Below are 21229 nucleotides of genomic sequence, written 5' to 3'. Positions count from 1 at the left end.
TTTATAGAGTGTTTTTATTTAGTAGAAATGTATTTAAAAAGCACATTTATTCTGCAAATTCTTGTTATACTTCTCAGCTATGCAGCTCTGGAAAGGTAATTGTCTACTGCCTTTATGACCATGTTTTCCTGACCTGTGTATCCCCAAGTTCAGAGCAGCAGTAACACTTGAGATGTACGCATTGAGGAGGACGCGTGCTTGTTTCACAGATGCCACCTTGTTCATTCTCAGTGGTTCAGAGTCTAGATCTCTTATGTAAAACAGACAGTTTCTTTTTGGAAAAGAAAAACCTTCTCTGAAGATGTAGAAGAGAGTTGGTGCAGATTATTTAAACCACAAGATAAACAAATGGCCTAAGCCTATTCCAGAACTGTATTTTTTGCTAGAAAGCTTTTAAACAACCCTAATCTCTTTGAAAATATCACTAAGCCAAAGGCTTGGAAGTCTGTGCATGACGAAGTATTTTAACTAGTAGCATGTGGATTATAGTTTAGAAATTCGTGTAATAATCATCAGCTATAAAAACTAACTTCCAAATTCATTTTAACTGCCATATTTAATGGAATATATCTCATATAAAGAATATATCTTTTATATCTCATATAAGCAATGAAGGAAAAGATTAGGTGTGTTCTGTAACAGACTCATCATAAAAGTAGAAATAGTAACTTTAAGATCACTTCCTTGAAGAGAGAAAAGGGTTTGGGAGGAAATGGACTAAAACAAGTATCTGTGAAGCAGATGGGCAAATTTCCATGAGAAGAAATCATACAGCACTAGGAAGACCCATTTCAAAGTCATTATTACAGAAGGTATCAAACCTGAAGGTATTCCACTGTGCAGCATCCTTGAAAGAAGGCTGCATTGCAAACTTGATTCTGCAATTTTTTCCTTAACACCTTGGACACAGATGTATAAAAAGTATTGGAGTCAGTTCTGCCTTGTCAATGCTTCCTTCAAATTCTACACCAGCAACAATTCCACAGCTCACCATGAGACCAGAATTTGACTGCATCCTTCAATGCTAAAGTATGACTAATAGTTGGTTTTCACCTTTGTACCCTTCAACCATGCAGTGGATTAACATATCAAAATATGAAACTAACTTCTGGCAGGTAATACAATTCATGTTCCCACGGAAAGTTACTGATACCAGTTACCTGCTTCAAGACCCCATCTTTCTAACTCTTTTTAAGAGCCAAAATGTATCCTAAAAAGTCAGCAAGTATTCCCCTGACAGGGTAACTCGCATTCTTCAGAGCATTCAGCAGTGACTGAGGAATGTTTTACCTTCAATTCTAAACACATTCTAAATTGTAATCTGTTCTGGAGAGATCTCCATGTGATGAAAAAGGAGCTTGTTGCCCTTTTCAGTTTATAATGTCACCAGAAATTAAGTCTGTTTAACAGATGTGGAATTCATCATTTCAGTCTTTAACTTGCATTAGAAAGTCACCTTTTTGATAACTGATCCCACTGTGTGTTGTATATACTGCAAGTACCAAAGGAATTCACATAAAAACAAGTCTTCCTCAGATGAAAAGGATGCACATTCCCCATATAATAACTGAAGAGTCAAGTCTCCTAAGACCACATTTCTAAGCAATTTATCAAAGTAAAATCCTTGCAAGCAAAATAAAGTGAAAGAAAAAATACTTACACTCTAAAACCTGGATCTTCAGCAGATAAGAGTAACTCTGTTTTATCTGACCCATCAAGGCTCACTAGAGTTAACAGTAATCAGCCACTTCTCACAGCCCAACATCATTTCAAGAGCCCATTTAAACACTTTAAGAGAGACACCTAATAAATATTGAAGTCTTTTTCTCAGTATTCACTTTTACTCTGACAAGTGCCACTGGACAATAACCCACATTTTGTTGCAGAGAGAAGTCTTAAAATATCCCCCCATCACACTCGGGCAATGAGAACAACTGTTTCCCCAGGTTCCTTAAAAATAAGGTGGACTCACGTTACACTTCTTGTAACTGAAAATATATTCCAGTAACATACAAAGTGACCGTGATTAAACTAATGTTGGTATTCCAAATCAATTTCCTTTACACAAATTTACAATACAAGAATTCATTAAGGCAGGAGGAAGCAGGTCTGATATATGAAATAATATTTACCTAGAAGCTTTAGCCAAGATCCTTGAATCCAACAGCAAATTAGTTCCTTTCTTCTACTCCACTGCATTTCATTTACATATATACCAGGCCCTTTCATAATAATACCAATTCCCTCAGCATATTGAAATAAACATTAATTCAAAAGAAACACATCAACATGCAGATTCCCAGACTGAGCAGGGGGAAGAACAGAAATCAGTGCCCATCAATCCCCACAGACTTACAAGTTCCCAAACTGCGATCAGTCATGAGCTTAAACTACAAACAAAAATGCTACAGTTTCTTACCAAGCCACGAGGCAATTCCAGGAAGTGCTCACGACTTTTCCAGACAAATGAGAACACTTACCTGATTTTTCACCATTCCCTTATTTTCTCCTTTTCTAATGAAAGGAAACACAAACAGAAAAAGGCTTGATCCAACTCTCAGTTACATTAGTTCTGCAGTACTGTGTCACTGTCTAACAGCGTCGCAGTACCATGGCACATGTCTAACAGCTTCAGTCAGGCTGTTCATTTACTTAAAGTTAGGGACCAGCTGAAGAGCTGGAATCTACAGGAAGCAGAAGGAGACTCAGTTTTAAACCTAAAGATCCATTCATATTGAGGGAATTCCATGACAGTCATCAACATTATCAAGCTCATCATTATTTTGTTTTTCTTAATTCTGTGCCCTGTGATCAATTCTTTGTTTTTGACCAAATTAGAAAGAAATCAGAGTAGGAGCTGAGGCAGCTCTCACATTGAATAAGCTGGGCACTCCACCGAAATCAGTGGGAGCGAACTCCAGCTGACATAAACCTCTCTGGGACCACTGAAGTTAATCAAGAGCCCACCACTTGGAATCAATTCATTTACTCCTACTAAAATCAATGATGGTACTCAATTTACAGCCACTGAAGAAGTGATGTCATGTTATATACCAAATAAAACAGAAAAATGGGATATGCTTGTAGGAAATTGTCGGGAGGGGAGCCCCAGGACTTTATATAAACATGGAGAGCCTGAAGCTGGTGTAGCTGTTCAGAATACAAGGTGGGCTTGATTTTGACTGTCCTTTTCCCAGGCTCAAGGACCATTGAAGTGACGAAGCTTTTTCCCTATATCTGTCTTCAAAGTCAAAGCTTGCATAACACGAAGATACTACAGGCACTCGTATCACCTCCATACAAAACTAGGAGGGCACCTGTGCAGGTAGGCGGCAGGAAGCTCAAACTCCTGAGGGCAGCTCAGAGCAGGAGTCAGGTGCTAACGAGGCTTTAACCCTCAGGAGGAGGAAATGCCCCTCTCTTGCCCTGTTCCCTTTTCCTTTATGACTGTAAGATTGCAAAAAGATGTGAAAGCTACTCCTAAGATTTTGGCTGTACACTTCTGTGCCCCTTCTAGTTACTTACCCCTCCTGTAAGGAGTTGTACAAGGTGTTAGTGACAGGGACTCTCACACCAGTCTACACCATGCATTAGAGTTTATGAACTATTTTACCTAGCCCAGTAATTTAGTATAAACAGGAAACTAAGTGTTGCAGCTGTACACAAAAGAAACACAAGCACGATGCCTCCCCAGTCTCTCTCATTACTTGCCCCAGTTTTTCCCAGCTCAGTCTAATCCACACCATTCTTCCCATTGCCAGAGGTAACCACCTCTGCCTCACGCCTTTACCTTCTCCACGGTAGCAAAGAGAGGAAAGCATATGGCTGCTTTTAGGATTCACACTACTCCTTTTTCCCATTCCAGCTGGGCCATTCCGCACTTGCTGCCATCTCTGTTTCTGTGATTTCTTTGTGCCTAGCACAGCGATGTTGTTACAATCCTGTAAGACATGGCTTTCCTTAAGGGTTTTCATTTTCTGATTTACAGGAGTGTTTTCAAACTCCCAGAAATTGTTGTAATAATTTGAATCCCTGGCAAAAATACAATATTTCCTCAACAATTTATCATTTAGATCTTTTGCTCCTTACTTCTCTGGAAAGAGAAGAAAGGATGATGGGTATTCAGGTTATCTATTAGTTAATAATTGTCACTTTTCTTCTCAGACAAGTGTGAAACCATCTCTTCTCATAAAAATCAAGCTCTACTTGAATTATGTTTCCAGAATAACAGCAAGGTTTGTATATACACGTTAGTGGAATAATGTCAAAGTTCAATCATACACAGAATTTATTAGATTTTGGGTTATTCTTTCCCTTGAATTATTCATTGACTATCTATAATTTCCCAAAGAATAATTTCATAAAGCGCTGCAGCAATAAAACTCTCCATATATTAGCACACCAATGTGGATGGTATTTATGACGTACTCAAAGAAAAATCAGCCTGTTACATTAATCATGTGAAAGTATTGAAAAATTATCTTTAATCATTTCTATTTGAAAACAAAACCTGCTCAGAGCTTTAAAACGTGCATGAAACCTGCAATTACATTTCATACAACATTTCCTGCAACAATTTACATAATTATTCAATACTTCCATGTTTGTCTGGTGTTCAGTAATCTCTTATCTCATTTTCTCTGAATTGTGAGTTGTATTCAATCTTCTTTATTTAGCAAGTTTTGCTTAGAACACTCCAGATTCAACAAGGAGAAACAGTGAGACACATAAAGCCCCATCCTTTGATCACAAGAAGCTGAGCAGCAAAACATCTCCTTCCTGAAACCCAGTTCAGATTCTGAGGACCACCAGAACCCTAACACAGCTTTGAGTACCTTGTTCTTATCCCAGCCTCTGCAATGAGAAGCCCCTTTGCAGCCTTTGTGCCACTTAGGGGTGGGAACAGTGTGTTCTTACAGACTACCACAGGTTTTCTTCAGGACCATGTGTAAGGATGATTGTCCATTCAGCCACTGGATGAAGGAATCAGAGGTGTTGCCTCCTGGAGTTTACCACTAAAAGTGTAGTGACGTGAACTGTAAGCAGCATTAGTGAGATCAGAAAGTTCTTTTGAATGCCACCCAGTTAGAAAACAATTTTTTCCCTATATTTGACTTCTGAGAGCACTGAACCACAGGTATTTCCACTTGAGCTGTCTGTCAATTAAACTTTGCAGGCATTGCTACACTCCGCCTGTCCAAAATCAAGAGAAAGTCAAGTCTGAAGACACAACCTGCTCTTCAGTAGGCCAAAAAGCCAGAGTTCTGCCTAGTACTTCCTGCAGACTCAGAAGCACCGTAAGCCAAATCATGCTAACACCTTCCAGATGTTTGAAAAGCTAAACAGGGTTTACCGATACTCCTAGTTTGTGGATTATGAACTAAAATGGAAAATGAAAGAGGATGATTCCTAATGAATCAGAATATAGAGCCACAGAGGTTTAACACTGTCAGCACTGAAGTAACGTTCCATAAAGTCAGTCCTTGGAAAGCTGCAATCTGCAAATAAACAAACATGTACTAAATTAGTTGTTGAAAATACAACGCCCTTAGGAACTCTAACAAGCCAAGCGTTTGTATATAGAATATAGAAATACAAAGATACATAAATAAAGCTTTTTTCAGAATGTTAGGTCTCCTGCAAAGAAAGCAAAGAATGAACAATTGGTATAATACTGACAAGCTCAGCTTATAATTTTGACCATTAATGACTTATTTCAAATAGCTCAGACTCCTGCACATGAGCCACACTGTAGTGTTTCAGCTGATTCTGATTCTCTTCGTGCAGAAACCTTTTAGCTAATCATTTTCATCTCTGTGTGTCAATAAATCTTGCATCTCTGGGGCAATGACTTTTACTCAGCAAATGTTAAGCAGAAATAAAACCACCCAGAACAGTCTAAGCATGAGAATTTCAATAAGAATTTAGCAATATATTGATCCACTTCTCCCCTTTCTGACTTTTCATTACTGTCACTTTCACCTCCTGAATTCAATAAGATAAAAAGCTAAAATAATATGTGACTTACAGACTTTAGCCAGCCCTACTGAAATGATTTTTTAATTCTTTTATTCCACAAGAGCAAACTTAAAGAAACATTTTATAATACTGAAGGCACTAGAAAATGGTCAATAATCTATTCTTAAAGGGAAGAGTTGGCAGTCACGGGCTAAAGTGAATGACCTCTTCTATAAATACACAAAAGACATTAAAAGATAAAAGATTAAGATATGCAATAGTAGGAAAACAAAGTCTGCGATGAAAAGCCATGTTTCTACGGGTTTAGGAATGAAACATATTATGGGCCGTACATCTCCTCTTCCTTGGAAGCCAGTTGACAAAGTATTTACATCTTACACTGTTGCTTAAATAAAGTAAAATTAAGTTAATGTAACTCTTGTGTTATTATCTATAAGCACCTACCATCTAAAAGCCGCTTGGATATGCCAAATCACACTTCCTGCACACCAGTTGAACAAATGCTATTTTCACTCTCCTAAAATTTATCAACGAGAATTAGAAGATAACCAGTAGTCACAAAAAAAAAAAAAAAAAGATTGAAAACCCATCCTACCATCAAAAACAGTCATTGAGAAACTTCTCACTAATCTTATTCTCAAAGCTTGAATTCTAGCACAAGCAGATGGTAGAGATACTCCGACCCTTCCGTTCTAACGTGTATGTACGATAAACAGTGCTGAGCATCAGTTCTTCCTTAAGTTCACAAGGCAGGTAATTTTATATTTCTATGATCATCATGACAACTGGTGAATGTCCATCAACATTCCATAGCCATTTATTCTTACAGAACCCTGTGAGAGGCTGAGACACACATCAGTGAATGAATGTGCCAACATGTTGGGGAAAATCACCATGCATGTAGTACTGTGCTCTCATTCAAACGTATTGAGTACAGGTGGATTAATGCACAGCTGAATTAACAGTGACTGCCAGAGGAAATACAGTAGTTACTGTAGAGTGTCACAGAATGAGCTGTTAAAGAATTTTAAATAATGTTTACTGATAAAAATGTCATAGAAAATAATGGAAATCATTGCCTTAGCAACAAAAAAATCATACAAGTCAGCACATCCATCTTCGTTTTTCTTCATTTCTATTTCTCACCATTGTAATAACTCACATTATCCCATCATATAGGAAGCAGTCAAGAACTGTTTTCTTTAAAAACAAAAGCACAAGAAGTCTGATCCAGATAAACAGAAGTTAAAGACTACAAAATCAAGAATCTTTTTTTACCAGTAGAACCCATAATCTAAGCAAAGAGGTGTCTTTTACCACCTATTTTTGGCCTATAACTACCTCTCTCTGGTTTATAATCAAATTTCTTCTGTCAAAGCTGTTATTCAAACCATACAAGCCTCAAAAAGAAAAAAACCCAACAAAATAAAACCTATTGAAGTCCATGCTATATATTTATTTAATATATAGCACAGCCAACCCAATATTACATACATAATTGTATCTGATCTGCTGGCCAACTCACTGCTTGTGGTTCCTAAGATGCAGTCTCGCAGACTGATGTGGTTCTTTTCAAAGCACTAAACCAGTTTGTTGTCATTGTGAAAAGGAAGCACACAGACAACAGCTGGTTCATAGAGCCACATGAATGGGCCACTCTGCAGCTGATGCAACTGCTAGTTCTAGGAAAGCTGGTGCAATTGGACTGGTTGAGTTGATCTGAAGATCTGCCCCAAGGCAGATGTTATCGATTTCAGTGCAGTGACATGGACTGGCATTAGCTGGAATCTGATCACAAGAATCCATGCACTGATTAGTATAAATAAGTTTCAGACTCTGTTTATTTGGCTGAAAATATATTCAAACTCTAAAGAGTTGGAGAACACACGTGGTATCCTCCTGTTGCACATCCGTCCTTCATCCTCTTAAGTCATCTGCTCCTGTCATATCTGTGTGTGCAAACACAGACTGTGATTCCTTACCTTCTTTCAGAATCTCCTGAATCAGTTAACTGGAAAACAATTAACAAAGCTTTCTGTCAGTCATTAACAGCTATGTTAACACTTCTCTAGAGGCCTTTAGAGTATCCAGTCTGTGTTTGCTCTGAGCTGAGTGAAATGCAAATCATTAGTACTTATTTCTGCTTGCTCCTCCACAGTTATTCAAACCACAAGGGCTTCAGGACATCCACTTCACTGAAGAACTGCACAGGACAATGGATCAGAGAAATACGACTGGGCAGCAGTTCTCAGCAGGTTTTGCAGGCACAAAGCTGGGCCCAAACTCATAAACTATAAATCCAGTGAAGCTGTAACAGGAGCAGTGTGACTGACTGACTGTGCCCCAGCACAACTTCCCAAACAGATGATGAGTTCTGGGACAAGATCTGTTTTCTTTCCCCTTTAGAGCAGACCTACCAGAGTGGTATCATGATGCAGGTGTTACACTCCTCCATATTCTTCCTGCAAACACTGAAAAAAATGGTAATGAAAATAAATCAATTTGACCATTAAATGAAGTCTACACTCCAAAATGTGGAAAGCGAGTCCGAGGTAAAAGGGCTATTTGTAACCATGTTACCAAACCTTAGAAGTAAAATTAACAGTATTCATAATACTCTGTGTATTTTGTGACAATGGTATCACTTTGTTTCCCAAAGGACAGAGGACATACCTGAAGGTGTCCAGAATGCACCATAATAAAGTCTTACATAGCAAAGCAGCCATTGGAAAAATTATGTTGTGCTATTATAGGCAATTTTTGCCAGCAGTGTGCCAGTTTAAACAAAGCTGCATTCAGGACTTGCTTTTGAAAGCGCATTGCTTCCTATCCTGAGCTGAAAACAAACCACAGCATTCAGAACTTCCTACAGACTGAAAATTACAAGTTTGTATCAGCTCCATTCTGCATAAAAACACCAATTCAGTACTGACCCCGATCTCCCACACCTATTCCTACATAAGCTTCAGTAACAAAAACAAGGTTTGTATGCTACAGCCAACCAAAATGTTAACAAACCGACTCTGTAAGTTGGCCTCATCCTCGCCAAGCATCACTTTCATCATGCCATAAACGTTTATCATGTTTGTCCTAGCAGAACATAACACTTCAACAGAATGCATACCAACAAGGTCGTTGTGTACGTATTCAAGAGGGTTCCCTGGGGCACTTTTTCTGCAGCACTTCACGCAAATCTGTATTCTAGTTCATTGATTTAGGCAGATACCTGCCTAGAAAACACCAGTAATGGTTTTATTAACTCAAGATAGAAATGAAAAAATAGGCTTGGAGCTGCTTTGTGTTTAAATACCAACATGAGTGTATTTTCCATCTTGTCTGGTATAAGTTTTTTGGTTTTCATAATACTTTATTCTGGAAGTGTCAGAAGAAAGAAACAGATTCCAGTATCCCAATAATTTTTTTATTACACGGGTGACATGGTGCCCACAAAACTTCACGTAAGTACGTGATAACACTGAACGTGTCTGTCTCAAATAAAAGCTCAACTCACCACAGAGTTCTGAGTGCCTCAAATATTTTTCAAGGTCATACCATAAATTCGTAAACTTTACCATAATGAATGTCCCAATAATGTGAAGTTTGAGGCAGAGCCTTTCACAGATCTCTCCCATAGCGTCCTCATATAATAAAGGGAAATTGTGTAATTAGTGGTGACAGTGGACTTCTTCAAAAGGTAATATTAGCTCTGGTCTCAGCAAGAGCCTGCACTTTATTAGCTGCAGTTCAGATGCATGAGCTACAAAGTCTGCTTGTTCACTCCCTGTGTGTGTCCCTTCTAAGATTAGGAACAGGAACAATCTAATTAGAAATAATCCTGCCAAGAACAAATATTAAAGAAGAAGAGCTAGAATAAAAAGCTGCCGGATGAGCCCGTTAACTATGATGTGGACTGTGGCCTTACCTCAAGCAAAGGATGCTGCGTTAGTCCATTTCACAACTATTTGTTGTTTGTACCTTTTAAAAATATTGTGCTATTTCCTAAACATAAGCCTGCTGTTTGTTAAAAATACAGGCTACAGTTTCAATGCACACAATATATTTAACACTGAGTAAACGGAGCTGCAGAGAAGAAACGAGCTTTGGTTTATGTAATGTTGTTACCTAATCTCTAAGTCTCATAATGGGAAATAAAGTGCCTTTTATGAGGTTGTAGTCCCTCCAGTTATTTGGTAATAATGACTGACCAGGCAGTGTTTGAAAGTAAAGCCAGGTTTTAAGTGAGCCAGAATCAGAGCTCTTTGGAGATTACCACTGGAGATCAAAGTCAGCAACAAATGCCCAGAGCCGAGCAGAGAATGTCAGGGTTGCTGTCTTAGTTCTGAGTTTTACATGGTTCCTTGTTAATTAAGATTCAACAGACCCGTTAGCTGTGATCTTTGGTGTATTCCACACCTGAATAATATTTCCTGACATTTAAGTCAAGCTAAAACTGAGTGTCTTGGTGACAGTAATGAACTGTATACTCAGATCTATATTAAAATAAAGATTCCTAGGTTGTGTTTCCTAAGTTTCTTTGCCAATGTGGAGGTAGCAGCAGACTGAGCCTTTTTTAAGATATTCCCATGCCTTGTTAAAACATGTCAAAATTCAAATTAAAATTGAACTTATCAGGGTAAAGAGAAAATGTAGAACCTTGTAACATCTGTATTTTATTTCCTATATTCTAACGTAGTCTTTCTGCAAGTAGTACAAAATAAATTTCACTCTATTTAATACTGAAAGGTCTGGGAATTGTGAGAGACGAAAATTCAGTCCAGCAAAACCTGCTACTTCTATAAAGGCATAGTTCCTGTTTCCTATTATCATAATAGAACAAACCCCAGAACATCAGGTTATTTCTTTGTCCTTTATAATTCAGCGTATCGGTCAGAAATACCTCAGAGAAACAGGTTTATGTGATATTCTCAGGTGGTGAAAAGGAGACCATTGCTTTTAAATCCTCACACTAGGCTGGTACTAAAGCAGCAGATAAATGAGAGGTAGGAGAAATGTGTCCAAAAGCCACAATCATATTGCTGTATTAATTTTCCCAACAAAATATAAGCCATTCAACTGCAAACTCGGGAATAACAGCTTACTCAGCAAATATGTCAGGCTACCTGCCAGCTGCTGAGTCACAGCACAGTGTTGGTGCCACACGTTCCTCACAGCAGCTGAATTCTCATCAGACTCTGCAGTATAGCAGGAAACTATCACAGTCAAAGGAGAAAGACAAGTATGTCTGTGTAGACAGTGACATTAAAATCAGACACTTCATTAACAGGCCTAACCAGCTAAGCAGAATGAGACCCGCAAAAATGGGAACATAGCATTTCTGCAGGTGCCTCATTTTTTGGGTTATCAAGGGTCAAATTCTGTCCATTTCATTCCTAAGCAAAACCACTCAAATCAGCAAAATGAAGCATATGCTACAGTTAAGAATATTGTTAAGTGCCACCTATGGAACGCTGCTTGCTGTAACTGAAGCAAATACAGAAGCTGTGCTTGCCAGCTTGCATGATTCACGAAGATTAGATTTATGTATTGATGGTCTCCTAACAACAGAGAAGAAAAATGTAAAATCCCAACTAATTAATATTTGACATGTTTTAAAAAGAATGCATATAGGAAAATTCAAAGGGTTTCTAATTTGTGAGAGGGAGAGACTTACTAAAAATCAAAAGAATTGCACTTAGATTTTTGATTTCATAACAAAAAATCCTGCCCTGCAACTGAAGTGCTTTGTAATTTCCCATGGAGAGAAAAAGCTCCTCTTCCAATTAGATGTTCTCAGCCTTGCACTGACTCTGCCACTCATTTGACCCTCAGTGAGTTGATTCAGCTCTCAAAGCCAGAAGAAAAATACTGAGGGCTTTTTGGGGGGTTACTTTTCTCCTCACTTAGCCAGATGAATCAGCTTATGGTAGTGTCAGATGAGCAGCTGAGACAACACAGGGAAAATGAAGGGAGGAGCACAGTGGCTCAGGCTTAATACAGGATTTAATACAAAACATGTATCACAGAAACCTATGCAGGAAAATATCTGAGGATTTTTCATTTCTCACAATTTGTTATCACCCCTAATTTCATCTCTGCTTCCTATGGTCCCTAATAGCAGTGCATGTTGTAGTTTATCACATTCCACTTTTCCACTACTAGCACCTAAAGTGCTCCACATCCAGCCTGGACAATAAAGGTTTGCTGGAATGTTGAATAAAAGTAACAGTAAGCCTCGCAGTTATGATCATGAAGAAGGTTCTTATCCTGAGGAACCTTCCCAAAGCAAGTTCTTACCAGCCTTCTGTAGCTTCTGTCCTCTTCATGAGTATAAATTACTGTTACTTAAAGAGATTGAGATGTCCTACCCATTATTCACTGCAGAGACTGAAATTTTGACTAGCAAGATCTAAAATCCCTTGGTCACATTATGTTTATTTGTTTCCTCCTCTAATAGCAGGCATCATATCTTAAGTTAATGCCAGCAAAGTTCATCTTCAGGAAGCAATATAAATTTTAGCTAAGAAAACAGTGTGACCATAACACCATCAACTGCTCACTTAGGGAACACAAAGGAGTAAGATGAACACAAAAAGCAGAATTGTGACCAGTATTCTGAGGCCCAAAGTTCAGATCTACCTCCAGTCTATCACAAGACTAGATTTAATAAATGTCAGAGACGTTTTAGCCACAAAGCAGATATTTTCCTTTGGACTCTCTGCTCAGTGCATCTCAGAGCTGCTCTAGAAGTTAAACTTTATGTAATGAGCAAAATCAGAATTCAAACAGCTCACTGCCCTGATCCTGATCTAAAATAGCATTTAAAAAGAAGTGGGAAATTAGAAAGTGCTACAGAGTGTCAGCCAAATGAAGAGAGATCTGTATCAGAAATTAGTTTTTAAAATAGTTTTCTTGCCACCTAGATCCACAGTTCCATTACTTTTTGTATCTGCACTAAACAGAGACTAGCCTGAAAGAAAGTTAACGGGTTTATGCTAAAATTGTGGCAATGCCTGTATTAGCACTCAAACTGGATTTTCTTTAATTGGGTTTTATAAAATACATGCACAATGGTGAGAGAAAAATAAATCAGTCATATAAGGAAAAACTTTCCTCTGTTATCATACAGTCCTAGTACTCTCCAGCTGCACTATCAAAAAGTTCAAATATGTTCAAATTACTCTCTCACATCCAGTCTGTTCAGGACAAAATGCTGCTGTCTTTCCTTTCATTCCTCCTGCTTATTTTGGGATCCAGCGTACCTACGTCATTTCTCAAGCACGTACGGGTTATGCAGCTCAGCCTCTACAAATAACAAATAACTAAGGTGCTTTACTTTCAAAGATGTGTCATGAGCTGAAGTTAGAAGCCTCTGGCAAATTTAGTTGGTTTTATTAATGAAAATTTATAGCTTTCATTGTGAAACATTTTCTCTATGACCAGACATAAGAGTAACCTTAACTGGAAGCACTCCAATTCAGCAGCAGCACTTTACAGTCATTTTTTTTAAACAGTAGCATTAAATATATATCTATTTTCCCAAACCACATTAGCTCTGATTGTGCCAGGCATGATATATGCATTTAGTAATGCAATAAGAAATCCCCATTCCAAACAGCCTGCAGTCTGAGCAGACAAAATGAAGGGAGATAGTGACTATGCTGTAGAAAGCAAGCTAAGGCAAAGTTCTGAATCATAAACAATATGAGCATTAGGATATAAATAAACTACCACAGATCTGGGAATAGAACAAAGATCTTGTAATTCCTTCTCCCATGTCTTAGCCATAAGGCTTCTTCAACTGAGTAAAATGCAGCACGACTTAGTATTGAACCATGAAGTTTATTAATCAAGTAGTATTTGTCTTACATATAAACACAATATTTTCTCCAAAACCAAACCCAGATAGTTTTCTGCCTCCATGCAACTCTTTAATGACTTTTTAATTTACAGCTAAAATGCAGCCAACTGTGACTGCATTTATATCCCATTTACTCATCTTCTTCAACAGCATGTCCAGATTTTCTCCTTTACCTAAAATCACTTGTGTCTTTTTCAGAAATAAAGAAAACAGTAATAGTAAAACCGAGATTTGCTCATCCTAGAATTGGATTCCTGACCAGCAAAAAGCATCATATTTAGAGCAATTGGAGAAGCACCTGAAATACCATCCTTTTTTAAGAGGTCCAAGACAGCACAGGTAACACACCAATACAATACTGTGAAACAAAAGAGATCTTTTCCTTCATTATTTACAGGCTGCATATGGCAACCCTGAAACAGTTAAAGACCAGTGTAGGGCCTCAGCATTATGTGATAGTTAGAGCCTTGGGTGGCCTTATGCCCTAAACCATTAGAAAGCATTGACTCAAGGGAGATCGATACCAGCATATCCTGGCAGTACTGGAGTTCGGAGCTTATGCAATCTGACAGGATCACAGCCTGAAATGGTAATTGGGAGAGAATGACAGGATTCTTTATTGCTCTTATTATACTTTTTTTAAGCAAATATGTTTGGTTTATGTTTATTGAAAAAAACAAATCTGCTTAACTTCAGCCTTTGTTACTATTTTAGGGCCTCACATATCTCTCCCCTGCTCCAGTCAATAAGGCCATATTCAGATGAGGGTTTGGGGGTTTGGATTAAAAGAGATGATTTAAATACCTGACTAGAACATGTTGCTACTGTTAGTAACATCGTATTTACAAGTAGCAGTCAGGGCAAGGTGTAGTATCTTCTAGAATTAATAGAACAAAGAGGAAAAGGAAAGATGGCAACACAGTGTATCTGAACAGCTGGGTGCCAATTACTGCTCTCTGTTAACAGCACACAGCCATCTACCGGAGGTGTCTGTGTCTCCCCACCTGCACAAAGTGGCAATTCAATTAGAGATCTCTTTCTTTCACACAGCTCGAAATTTCAAACAACTTTCACCTAAAAAGATTAATGTTCTCCACTTCATTTCATTCAAGCCATTATTATGCTTCTTTGTTGTTATAAATTATGGCTCTTTCACCATTTGATAAATTCTGTAACTTTCATCTTTGTATGCTTTTAAAGTTCACCCCAAGGAAGGAGGCTTTCTGTAGAGAAAGGAACTCTCTTGATCATATGAGATAGTTTAGAGAGATCTGTATTACAGGAGGTGAGATGTCAACAGAAATTGGCCATGGCGTGCAATTGCAGTTAATGACACCTGTAGCATACTATCTGGCATTATTAGACCCTTCTATTTTTTATTTCTTTTTTTCTAACTGAAAAACCTGTACTGCTTCCTTGGTTGCTCCATTTCCCAGGATTTAAGGAAAAAAGTTACATATGCCAGTGTTCAAGGTTAAAAGTATAAGTCAGGAAGAGTATATATTGAGGATTGAAATAGAACAGATTTGAAAGAATAATCATCTGAAGGCTTCGGGGGAGGGCTTGGTTCTGGGCATATAAACCTTCACTCTACACTCAGATCATGTTTCCTCTTTCTTTTTATCGAAAGATAGCTACCTCAGATGCAACTCCTAATCACAAAGTCCCTAATCCATTGGTTACTAGAAGCTTTGGGGATTTTGCAAGGTAATGATTTCGTTTTCTAATTCTGGTCTTTTTTCCCTATGGATTTACTGCTGGTGTGATGCTTCTGATTGACAAAAGATGGAAAGAAGGATGTTTAAGAAAAAACACTCCTGCAGTAAGGCTGTCATCTGTTTTGCTAATCTGCCACGTGGAGTCTCTGTGAAGAACTCAGGGCAGGCAGAAAACTGGGGGATGTACAGGACATTCATATACCAAGCAATTCTTCCAACACACAATTTGGAAAATATGAGCCATTTCAGTGCATTAAATCAGCACAAAAGCTGTTCACTTTTGTTGTATTAGTTTTCTGCCAAGTCAGTGCACTGAAATGGCTCAACAACCGTGACCAAGGGAGTCAGGGAAAGGGTTTGGCCAGAGGCAAGAGACAGCAAGAAAGCAGCCAGCAGTTAGATTGCCTTGGGCTGCTAGAGAACTACAGCTTTTATTTCCTGACATATTTAACCTTTGATTGGCTTATCAAGAGGTCATATGGGGAGCAGCACTGTTGTAAAGAAATGGGAACACACAGCTGGAGGAAAAGGAGAACAGCAACACTCCAGTGGCCTGGCTTAGATTAGTTTAAACCACTTGAGTCACTAGTGCCTTAAGTTTTTCAGTTCTGTTTCCAAAGGTGAGATGCTTATGTATGATTAATTCCCTCAAATGGAGTAGTGAAGATATTCCTAAAGGATTCTTGGTGAGAGATTGCTAAGCAATCCAACTGTTAACATCTAACTTGCATCTTACTCCTGACATATGGAAAGGCCTTGAGAGAAATTAGCTAACTTGTAACGTAAGGGGAACTGGTAACACAGAAACAGTAAAGCTGACTGAGCTACACATTTGCATTATTCAAAAGCTTAGGTTTCCCATTTATTCTGTCAAAAACTAAGGTGCTTGTTCACATCTGTAAAACACCTAGTTCATTTTTCCCTTTTTACCCCCATAAAAATTCCCATTGAATCAAAGAGTCTCTCCTTAAGTGTGGCAAATCAACTATTAGTTACAGCTCTGCAAAGACAAAAGCTCTGAGAAAAGAAACGAGGTAGAGAAGATACCGTTTCTATTTAAAACAATGAAAAAATCTAGATAAAGATGTACTTACTTCAGTTTAGGTTCTTCAGATATCTTACTAATTCGTATGCAGTGTCATTCACTGAGAAGGTAACAAGCAAGCCAGGAGCTGCACTTCTCACACTACCTGTTGCAATCTTTTCCAACTGCCTGTTCACTGCATCTTACAGATGTGACTCAGTTGCAACACCTCAACTACTTGTGGAGGAGAGTTAGCCAGTTTGTGCCACACTCTGCCCTCAGACGCACAAGTGTATTGTCACCAGAATTGTGTGCAAGCACCTAAATATTCTTTAGAATCTTAAATGGAAAAGAGTCTTTCAGTATTCCTTTTGGAGAAGAAACTTACCACTTCAATATATTGTAGGAAACTAAACATCCTTTCGTCTAATTTCTCTTTTCTCCTTTTTACCGGAGCAGCAAAACACTGTTATCTGGTATGTGCAAAAAATTAAACTCCTCTTAAACTCTGCTATTCTTATAATACCATTATTTAGTAACTTTCAAATCATCTTGCACACATCTCTATTGTATCCAGTGAACTTGCAACTTTCCAAAGCTTTTCAGAAAGTGACTGTGGAGCCTAGAACCAAGTTTGTATCTGGTTGGGAAGGAAGGGAAGAAGAAAAACCTGGAAGTGTAGCTGGATGCCAAAAGGGTACTTGGCAGGAAGAAAATACTGGGAACCACTCACCACAGATAAAGTGATTGCCTCAGGATTTTTTGTAGCCATGATATAACAAATCATGCCATGTTACTGGAGGAAGCAGAAATTGTCTTTTAAGTCGAAGTCTGAATTTTTTTTTGACCTTCATGGATAACAGATTTTTAATGAACTTCCAATTATTTTTTTTTTTTTTTAATATATGACTAAACTAACAACGTTTTTTTTTTCCTAGGCTTGTGTAGGAACTATATAATGTATTTCAGTGGCTTATCATATATATATATGTATATCTAAGAACACTTTCTTCTGCAATCTGCAACATTTCTGTTACATTAATTGAGTGATATGAGCCCATTTCTTCATCTAATTAAGTCCTGTGTAAGTATTCTCATGTGTGTTAGTTGAAAACTGCATTAAGTAGCAAAAAATTTCAAAGATGCTGCATTCATCTCGTATTAGGATTCAGCCTGTCATAACATTTATAATTCCTTTGACCCTATGCCCCTCAGTTGAGTCAATTTACAGCACTTCTATAAAACCTTCAAATTTATACTTGATCCGTAACTGTCTGCATGCAATAGCAGAATAAGGCCAAGCTAGTGAGAGCCAAGAAGAAGACCCAAAACACACAAGCCGTGAAAAATGTAACCCGAAGTCACACAGGTCATCAAGTCTCTAAATTGCACTATGCAAGCAGATGTGCTCTGATTTCTGATTTGGTATGTAGCCTAAACCAAATTAGACCATTTATCCAAACTTTTTGAATCTTGTGAAGTGCTTGGAATGTTCTATAACAACTGTTAATGTATGAAAATCTTTCGTAAAACACTAATCATTTCATAATCCCACCTCAGACTCTAGAACTGGGAAATGACCCTGAATTCATTAACAGCAAGTATTACATTAGAGAATATTCTGGACACATATTCAAGTCACAAGTTGAACTTCCTATAAAAGTTGGTGGGGTGACTACTTCCTTTTCCCCAAGGGATCTCTGCTAGCACAGCTTGTACAACAGAGCACCACAACGTTTCTTTTCCTATTTTACAAACTTTGTTCCAAGAAAGTAAAGCTTTCAAGGAGACATTGTTGCGTTGTCATCAGTTCTTTTCTCAACAGAGGAGCACTTAAAGACCACGCCTAAACCACGTCTATTAAGGCTGGCATAAAGACCTGGTGTTTACAGCTGCGCCTGGGAAGGTGACACCTTGTGAGCTATTTGTTTTTTCCCAGGTAGCTTCACAACGTGGCATCTGCTCTCAGCGTGGCCTTGCTGTATGTTAGATGCTGCTCTGTGAATAAAGCAGTGCCGTGATGTCACCTAGTGGGTAGTTCTGCTTACTGCCTCTCTTCTACAGTGCCAACAAACATATTAAACAACAAAAAAGGAAAACCGGTGGGGCTTTTACTTGCTTTCAGATATTCCACTTTTCAGTCCACTGTACTCCTACTAAAAGCTTTTCTTTTTGTTTGTTTTATCCTATAAAAGCAGGTAATAGTTCAGAGTAGAGCAATACATATACTACACTTTTATTGGTATTTGATGCCACTGTAATCACTGGAAGATGACCTTTGACAGTTGCACCACTATCAGCTATGCTAATATATAACTTATTGCCCTCACCCTAGCACAAAGTGGCTGCTCAGAACTTGGAGGATCCAGCTCTACTCACCAGCCACTGAATCTTTCTCACTGAATACTGTGACTTGTATTGCCACATGAATGTTCTATAATATGCTGTTAAAAACACAACACACTTGGTTTCGGGGAGGTTTTGAATGTTATTCTAACTACAGCTACATTTGGTATTTACTGCTACTACCTTTTTAAAGGTCAAAAACTTGACTAGCTTATTTGTAATGTAATCTATGTTTTGCTGATTGAAAATGCTATAGGAATGCAAGGTATAACTGACAGCTAATCATGAAAGTTCTCCCTTTAGCATACAGTGGCATTTTTCTGATTTTAAATATTTAAAGGGTGTGATTCACTTGAAATGGTAAATGGCAAAAAAGTTTCTTAAAACATTAATTCCCCCCCCCCAAAAAAAAAACAACAAAGATAAAGAAGAATTAATCAAATAAATTGTATTGCTAAGTATCATTGCATGAAAATTAATATTCCTTTCAATACCACTGAATGCAAATGATAGAGCTTCTCCTACTCTAAAATGAGCTACCTTCCATTTTGGCTAGCCAGACTTTTGTCTTAAATGGACAGTTTCCTGATTAAAAGAGACTCCTTCAAGAATAATCTTTCTATATACTTCAAATTAATTGTTATTTAAATATTTTAAATGTGATTCTCCCCTCTTTAAGAAGACACTTGGTAAACAAAACAAACCTTTAACTTAGGGCTCACTTACAAGGTTACAAAACTTTCTGCCTGTTTTAAAAGAAGAAGAGTGTGGAAAGAGGGCATTTAACACATTCAGTGGCTGAATTCATAACATTTAAGTCATTTTGGCCAAAGTAATAAGGAACTACAATCAAACCATATGGCTGTGTAGCAAAAGAAATACAGGAAATTTCTTATGCACAGTATAGTTTCCTATTTGATTTCTGCAGGCCCCTGCAATAAAATGATCAAATGTTTCTTCAACAGTAACATAAGAAACAATGATCATCCACTATGTGGTGGTTTCACTAAGTATTTTTACAAAGTAGCTAATTGTAAGGCTGTAAAGGGGCATCTGACACATCATTCTCTTATGGAAGCAACACTAAGAGGTCAATAGGAGATTTGGTTTGCTCTTACTTTCTCAGTCACAAAACTTTTATACCCTATTCTGCAGATGTATTGAAAAAAAAGTTACTTCAATGCTTAGAATTCTGCTTTGCTTCTCTAGTCAATATTGCCCTGACTCTAATGGTGGATAGCAAAAGTCAGAAAATCAATGTCAGGTTTTACCCAGGTCAAACAGTCAGCTGCAAGATAGCTGCAATCTAACAAAGCTGTTAGATTCTACTTCCTTATAAACACAGCCAAATACTGCTGGAGTCCACAAGATGGAGTAAAACTTACCTGTATAACCTTTGAACAAAAGGATCTTAAAGCCTATAGTTAGCTCCTATGATTCATGGGTGAGTAAGAGGCTGCTGATCTCTGTATTATCAACAAAAATATAAGAACTTCCCTGTGCTTTGAGGAACAAAAGTTGCTAAATTTGCAGTGTCTGAGAAGCCAAGAGCACCGAATCACTCTGAAAATCGCTTACAGCTGGAGAGCAAATAAGATACAGACCTGAAGATTTATTTCACTTCAAGACTACTGAAATTGATCTTTAACTCTCCTTTTCACATTTCTTAATAAAACAAACGAACACAACCAAACAAAAAACTTTCCTTTGTAGCAAAAAAGCTAATATAGCTAATGAGTGGCATATCTCAAGCACATAGAGTTGCTGGATGGAAAAATGGATAATAAGCCATGCATCAGTAGACTCCATCAATATTTAAGACATGAAAAAAGATGAAATTTTTATACCAGGATAATTTCAGTTCCCCTTCATGACAGATCTTTTCTACCAAATGCAGCCCAAATACGTTCATGACGTGTCCTTACTGCCTACAGCCATTTTGTAATGTCAGTGATGCAATCAAGCGCTTTTCACAACAGTGAACCTGTCACACCAACTCACTATTCTAATCAAGATACAGTGACTTGAACTGCAGGCAAAGTAATAGAGATTTCTTTAATTTGTCACAATTTAACTGCATAAATCTGTGATGTCAAAAGATACTACAAATTTTCTAACTGGAAATGATGTTTGAGAACACAGCGAGAAAATGATGTGAAGTGTAATTTCGTTACTTTCATAACTTGTTTAGAAGTAAACTTTCTTGGTCTTCCGCATCCCCCTTCACTCTTTCCTCCCCAGAGCCTTTAGCTCTGCACACCAAGCAAGCTGCTCCGCGCTGGGCACCTTTGTCCTTCGGCCCTG

At 37.9% G+C, this 21229-nt stretch overlaps 1 long non-coding RNA gene across 2 annotated transcripts; it reads right to left on the bottom strand.

The window, feature by feature from the left end:
* Window positions 1–4270: 4270 nt before the first annotated feature.
* Window positions 4271–21184, bottom strand: LOC134173796 (uncharacterized). 2 transcript variants are annotated; one of them, XR_009968402.1, is made up of 4 exons: window positions 20773–21184; window positions 8397–8450; window positions 6424–6496; window positions 4271–5498 (listed from the first exon to the last, which is right to left on the bottom strand). It is a non-coding gene; the product is annotated as an uncharacterized LOC134173796 (long non-coding RNA). The 2 variants fall into 2 exon arrangements; XR_009968401.1 differs by lacking the exon at window positions 20773–21184 and adding an exon at window positions 8653–8979.
* Window positions 21185–21229: the final 45 nt, after the last annotated feature.

Source organism: Pezoporus occidentalis, unplaced genomic scaffold, assembly GCF_034315485.1.
Source record: "Pezoporus occidentalis ecotype Australia unplaced genomic scaffold, CSIRO_AGI_Poc_V1 ctg55, whole genome shotgun sequence".
NCBI classification, from domain to species: Eukaryota; Metazoa; Chordata; class Aves; order Psittaciformes; family Psittacidae; genus Pezoporus; species Pezoporus occidentalis.
The sequence above is the reverse complement of the archived record's forward strand: the minus strand, read 5'-3'. Positions and strand labels throughout refer to the sequence as shown.